The following is a 7,877-nucleotide window of genomic DNA, read 5'->3' as shown; positions in this document are numbered from 1 at the left end:
AGACAAAAAAAAGAAGTTTGTTTTGCTTTTTAAACTTTCTTCCTACGTCTATGTCTTTGAGACAGAGAATGATTTCCTCTATATTCCTTGCACTTGCATTTGCAGAGTTGTAGAGTTGCTATGATACGCTGTTAACTCCTGCGCTTCTGAGGTGGTCTGCAGACATGCCATGACCAATTGTGATTTTCTCCTTTTCTTTGCCCTATTTCTTGTGCATGTGGAATTTTTCAAGGTCGTGTGTAGAGGAGGAGATATTTTGTACATTCGGGACCTTGTAATGAGTGTCCTGTCCCCGAGGCACCTTAGCATGGCTTTTTCACCACGTTTCTGTGAAAAAGGAAGAAACCCATGACAGAGTTGTTGAGGTTTCCATGGCAATGCTTCACTCACTCAGTCGTCTGTTTTGAAGAAGGTGATGGTTGTCATGTTGGTGGTCGGGGTCAGAGTTTATGGCTGTAAATTTTTCACATTTTTGGATTGTGTTAGTTTACACTATAGCTCCTGACTTGCCGCATTTTATTTTTGGAAGCTCAAATTTTAGATGAAAAGGGCATTCACATGTTTTACGAGTGGTGTGAGGTACAGCAAAGAACTCTGGGTATTTTATATTTTCAGGTACGACCTGACAAACCTGCTACTATAAACTATATTTCCCCCAAAGACATTTCAGTAAAAATGTTCAGTTTTCTTCTGCAGAACATTGATTGTAAGGGAGTGGTAGCTGCTGTACTGTTAGTGTTTTTTCCTCCATGTTTGTTTTGCTCCTGGTACTAATATGAACCTACACAGTGTGATGGGATGAATTGATATTATTCACTTTACAGAAACTGGACCATGTAGGGTCATTTCCCAGCCATGATTAATGTCACACTGGACACAGAAGAAGATGCAATCACTGTCTTTTGGAAAATGTGAAGATTCCCAGGCATGTCATTAAGGCCCATGAGGCTTGGTGAAAGAATCTACTTGCTCACCCCCACTTATGAGATCTGGGTCTGAGCGTGTGATGCTGGGAGTGCCTTTCACCCACTGCACTGCATTAACAGAACTAACCATTTAAAATCACCGGCACCAGAGTGATGGGGAAATTCTTGTTTTGTAATTATTTTATGATAGAGTTGTTACAGATCTTTTTATTTTGTTGTTATATGGGTAATAAGGGTTGATTGCTAGTTTTACTTGTCCTAAATAGACGTTTTGTGTTAATGTTGATGTGTGTAGAGCGTAGCTCCATTAGTGTATCATCAGTAGATATTGTACTCGATCATCCGGTTCTTCAGACGTGTACATTATAAAAATGCTCTCTGCAGCATATGTGGATATACAGTTACCAATCTGTTTATAGTGAAAGCTCTTTTTTGAGGTATATCGACTGAGTTCCTGCAGCATGAAATTCACTAGAAGCAGACCTGTTCCCTACAGATGTAATTTTTTTTTAAGTCAGTCATGCCAGATCTTGCTGTATATTTTGTATGAAAATGACACCTATTCTTCCTCCAGGAAATTTCTTTTTCAGTCAAGTGACATGATCTGCAAGTCTAGATTCCCGCAGGGAATGGACAGATAATGGTGTCTGCTGGTAATGGGGCATTGTCCTGAGATTGTGAGACATGGCTGAACGGAACTACTGATCCTTCAACTGTTTCACAGATCCACACCTACTCTAGTGTCATTGTCCACTTTTGGATTTCTTTTTATTTCTTTGCTCTGATAATGTGGCAAATTTCTGGTGATTTTAAAGATGATGTGGCATTGAGAATTATGGTGGAATGTCAGAGTGGCTGCACTCACTTTTTGACCAATCAGAAGGAAAATTGTGGTTAAATTAATGCTTGCTCATAAACAAAATAAAGGACAATGAAATTGGACAAAAGGTTGTCTGGCTTTTCTTTACCCTTTTCCACCCCTCTCCAACTTTTCCCAGTATGCTGTTTTCTAGGGCTGCTACAAACGATTATTTTATTAATCAATTTGGTGATTTATAAATTTTATTAATTGGAGAATCAAATTTCAAAACAAGAAAATCATTCATTTCCATCACTTTATTCAAACAGAACTAAAATCTTAGAAAGTGCACAAACCTGCTCCTTCAGCTTTTATAATAATAATAATAATAAAATTAATGTTGACTAACACAAAAAATATACACATGACTTTTAAAGACTTTTAGAATAAAGTGCCACCTGAGTTGCAAGAACATAAAATCATTTATAAAAAAATTAAGAACAATACAAATCAGAAAATTTGACAGGATTTGTTTCAATGTCAGAACTTGTTCTCAACACTGCAGACTCACACACTCGCAGACACACACTTTTGGAGATGAACACACTCACAAATTCACAATGACACACACACACACACACACACTTAATTGCTCTCACTCCCATTGTGCAGACACTTTGCATTGCAATGCAAAAATGAAAAATGTGAGCATGTCCACAAGCTTCTGGCTCAGGTTTGCTATTTTCTTTGAGGCTATGTTACCTGCTGCAGAAAACAGCCACTCAGATGGTGTTGATGTGGCAGGGATGTAGATGTGACACAAGTATAAGAAGGGGTCCTTAATAGAAACGCAGAGACTTCAATCACACAAATATGATTTGAACCATCTGAGGGCTGGACCCCTAATACCCACCCAATGCTCCAGGCTTATGATCTGAGAACCCCACGTCTCCAATTTCCAGGTTACCTACTGATATCACACGTGTTAAAACAAGGTCCAGTGTATGGCCCTGCTCATGAGTGGGCCCTTTTAAAGATTGTTCTAGATTCAAAGAATCCAGTAGATTCAGAAAGTCCTTGACCATGGACTTGTTCGGGCAGCAAACACGAATAATAAAATATCCAACAATGATCACTTGATCGTATCTGGGCATGAAATCTGCAAGGGAGTCAGAAAATTCAGCTAAAAAGTCCTTATTGTATTTGGGCGGCCGATAAACCACTACACGGAAGATCGCAGGCAAATGATCTCTGCCTCAAACTGTGCAAAGAAGTCGTTCAGCTCATCTGGCAGGGAGGGGTCGCTGCTGCATGCCTGATGTTTTGGTTTGTAGCCCCTAATGTAGACTTGTCTTCGTCTTCCTCCGCTTATCCAGCACTCTCCGCAGCCACCTCCACCAGCTCCTCCGGCAGGACCCCAAGCTGTTCCCAGACCAGATTGCAGATCTAATTTCTCCAGCATGTCCTGGGTCGACCCGGGGGCCTCCTGCTGGCAGGACATGCCCGAAACCCCTCCCCAGGGAGGCATCCAAAAGGCATCCTGACCAGATGCCCAAACCACCTCAACTGGCTCTTTTTGATGTGGAGGATTCTACCGGTTCTACCGAGCGAGTCCCTCCCAAATGTCCGAGCTCCTCACCCTATCTCTAAGGCTTGGCCCGGCCACCCTACGGAGGAAACTCATTTCGGCCACTTGTATCCGCGATCTTGTTCTTTCGGTCATTATCCCAAGTTCATGACCATAGATGAGGTTTGGGACGAAGATCGACCGGTAAATCGAGAGCCTTGCTTTCTGGCTCAGCTCCCTCTTCACCACAACAGATCGGTTCATCCCTTCTTCCCTCACTCGTGAACAAGATCCCAAGATACTTAAACTCCTCCACTTGAGTCAGGACCTCTCTCCCGACCCAGAGTTGACAATCCACACTTTTCTGGTTGAGAACCATGGTCTCAGATTTGGAGGTGCTGATCCTCATCCCAGCTGCTTCACACTCAGCTGACAACCTACCCACCAAGAGCTGAAGGTCAGAGCCTGATGAAGCTAGGAGGACCACATAATCTGCAAAAAGCAGAGACGAGATTCTCCTGCCACCAAACTCGACACCCTCCACACCACGGTTGTGCCTAGAAATTCTGTCAATATAGGTTATGAACAGAACATTGAAAAAGCACATTGCCCCTTCTCAATCTGAGATTCAATAATCAACTGGACCCTCCTCTCCAGCTCCTTGGAGTAGACCTTTCAGGGAGGCTGAGGAGTGTGATCGCCCTATATTTGGAACACACCCTCTGGTCCCCCTTCTTAGAAACGGGGACCACCACCGCAGTCTGCCACTCCACTGGAACCCCCCCGATGTCCACACAATGTTGCAGGGACGTGTCAACCACGACAGCCCTAGAACATCCTTAGCCATGAGATAAACAGGATGGATGTCATCAACCCCCGGGTCTCCGCTGCTGTGTAGCTGTTTGATGACCTCAGCAACTTCTGCCCCTGAGATTGGACAGAGCCATAACCAGGTATCCCAGCCCTGGTTCGTCTTCGGAATGCGCGTCGGTGGGATTGAGGAGCTCCTCAAAGTATTCCTTTCACCGGCCACCTTGTGACCACAGCTAGCAACAGCCGCCTCAACAATCGCAGAGCGGAACAAGGTCCATTCGGACTCAATGTCCCCCATTGCTCTCGGGACGCAGTCAATGCTCTGTCGGAGGTGGGAATTGAACAGTCAGGTCCGATTCCCCGACCCGAAGACGCAAGGAAGCTACCCTCTTGTCCCCCGGGGTAAACCCCAACAAACAGGCTGAGAGTCTTCGGGCTAACAAAAAGCCAACCCCAGCTTCTGGAAAATGGGTGGCACTACACATAAGAGTGTGCAAGAATTTATTTCCTAATTTAGCACAAGGGAGTAGACCAACACAATCTAAAATTATTTTCTCAAAAGGTTCAGTTAAAACTGCTACAGAGTATAGTAGCAGTTTCCGACCAGAGACGCCAATGCGTACCTCTCCCCGGGGTTTTCCCCAAAAATAAGAAAGACAAAATAACAAACAAAAACAAGAAACTGCGTGCGAAAGAAGGATCGGCGCTCGGCACGACCCAGCAGGACATGTCTACCTAACCGAAGTCCCCCGAGTGTACGTGAGGATGCAGAGCGCAGCATTAATTACTGAAACATGTGAACAATGAACAGCCATCGTGGAACGAGCCCCCATTTGACATGTCCTGGTCTAGGTCAGGAACGTGAACAATCAGAACGTCTACGTTTTAACAAGGTCATTTTAATAAATTGAAACAGTACAATTCAAGCCTTGAAACAAGACTACAGTCAGGCCATGAAAAAGCACAGGGTAGACTACTGTAAATAGGGCACCTTTCCTCCTTTCCGCTCTCTCGTCGCAGCAGACCCACGCCATCTCTAACGGCCTCGCTCCGACGAAAGCGCAAATCAGAGTCAGGTATTGGAGGAGTTCCGTAAATTACAGGCTCCTCCTACAAAAAAGAAAAACACAAACAAGACAGAGAACACAGACAAAACATCACATGACCATGGGACGTAACAGACCTGATACACCCAGCTTCACAGAACTCTCCTTGTGCACTTGTGAGACTTTTTTTTGCCTCTGCACCATTTGGCTGAGATTGAAAAATTGAAGCCCTGTGACTTGGACAAGGTCAAGCGATACTGTCCCAATGATAGGTACGTCTGCGCCACCCTGACAGGGGCAGTTCATATAACGACGACTACCACCAAGCCATTGACATACTGGCTGACGCCTGCAAGGCAGAATTTTCCCACCGCACCGATCTCTCAGCTCTTTGACAGGGACTCACCGAAACGGTGGAAGAGTTCATTCACCAGGCAGAAAAAGGGTTCAACAAACACTTGGGGATGCGGTGTCCAGAAGATCTGGTACAGGAATGTGGCCCATGGGAATGACTGCTATTTTCCATCATCATGGATGGGTTGAGGCAGGAAGTTAGAGCTAGACTAAAGGAGCTTTGGTGCTATGCCCACCACGCCCAAGATGTACTACAAGAAAAGAAGAAGAAAGCCTCAACCAAACAAGATTAAGCAATGAGACAAGCCACGCTAACCTTCATGTCAGTGACAGCAGCTCAACAGCTACAGGACCAAGGCCAAGTCTGGGTAAGAGGCAGAATTGAAGGCTATGGACATGGCGCTGTCAAGGTTGGGGCTGTGGCCAGGGACATTGTCAGTGGAGCCAAAACCAACTGTATGACCCAGAAGTGTGTTTCAAGTGTGGATAACGTAGACACTGACAACAGGACTGCCCCCAGTGGCAGCAAAAACATCAACAACCACGGACCCACGCAGATTGAGAGAGGAAGGCAGAGAGGATGCCAGCAGCAGATAGTCCAAACAATGTGTTTCAAACAAGTAAAGAGGTAGTGAGGTTCCATCACCTACGTGTGACATCATTGCACACAGTCCAACAGAACATTGACATTGACACACAACATGTCACAACACACATGACTGTTCCGGCCCTTGCAACTCATGTTACTCATGTTCTGGCCCTTGCAACGTGCTCCATAGCACAAACCCACCCCAACATAATGCACCACACACTGATGTACAAGGTACTGCATAAATGCACACATATGCACTAGGTCTGCAACTAACGATTATTTTAATAATCGGTTGATCTGTCGATTATTTTTTGATTAAAAAAAATAATAAAAAATAATCGTAGAATCAGATTAATCAGATTAATCAGATTAATCGTAGAATCAGATAAAAAACAGAACTAAAATCTTTAGAAAGTGCACAAACATGTTGCTCCTTGAGCTGTTATAATAATAATAAAATTAAATTAAAATGGACTAACACAAAAAATACACATGTATGCTTTACATCTGCCAAATATCTAGACTTTTTTTTTTTAAATAAAGTGCCACCTGAGCTGCCAGAATGATAAATAATTTCTAAAAAAAAATAATGAACAATAGAAATCAGAAAATTTAACAGGATTTGTTTGAATGTCAGAACTTGTCAGTTCTCTACACTGCACTGCAGATGCACACACTCGCAGACGCACCCACTCACAAACTCTCACACTGACACACACACACACAGACACACACACACACTTACTCTCTCTCTCTCTAGCTTATTCATTAAATTATTACCATCAATGTAGTAAGTGCAAGGTTCATTTATACACCACATTTAAACACAGCTTAAATCAAGATACATTTACTAGACACATGAAATAGCATAAGAAATTATGTCTTGTTTTCTGAAAAAACACCTCAAAATTAATTGTTTGCTTAAAACAAGCAAAATTATCTGCCAATGGGGTAAGAAAACTAATCTTAATGAGATATAATCTCACACAGAAGTTTTAAGCATCACTTAATTTTCTCATGCCATTTTTCTTGTCTAGTAATCTTGATTTAAGATTTTTTAGATATTTGGACTGGAAATGAGACAAAATTACCAGGTAAGAAAAGCTTTTTTGCAGTGTAGATATACATGACAACAGATTGAAAAATGAATGGTCCAAAACAGGCTATTGAATAAAAACATGTCTTTAGTATTTTAATGCAAAGTGCAAAGTAACTATACCACCCCTGCTTTACTACTGTTATTAAAGTGCTAACGCTAACTTGTCATGCTTGTCAAGCTGGATAACGAGTAAACACCAGCACCAGGGACATTACTTTCCTCACTTCAAAACGGAACAAAAGTAGGATTCTGTAGTGATTTGCTCTGCTGCTGAACTCTCTTCCTTCTCATCAAACATGTGTTTCAGGTGCTGGATCATTGCCGTGGTGCTCCCGTGCCATGCCATGTCGCTTTTGCATTTTTGGAGTTAACACATTTTTTCTGTTTATTTAGTGTGAAATGCTCCCACACCTTGGATGACTTGGGTCACACAGATTTCTCTAGCTCCGCTCGTTTATTTTTTATTTTTGCTCCGTGCTTACATTTACATTTACATTTACGGCATTTGGCAGACGCCCTTATCCAGAGCGACTTACTTTCCGTGCTGTCTATGAGGCGCCAAATTCTGCTAGCATCTGTGCACAAGAGAGACGAAGTGTGTTCACTCCGCTCCGCGATCAACTAAAGTTTTTTTATAATAATCAAATGTCGCGCGACACAACGAATTGATTAGGAAATTCG

The sequence above is a fragment of the Denticeps clupeoides genome, chromosome 10 (genome assembly GCF_900700375.1).
Source record: "Denticeps clupeoides chromosome 10, fDenClu1.1, whole genome shotgun sequence".
Taxonomy (NCBI): Eukaryota; Metazoa; Chordata; class Actinopteri; order Clupeiformes; family Denticipitidae; genus Denticeps; species Denticeps clupeoides.
This window is presented reverse-complemented; position numbering follows the sequence as displayed.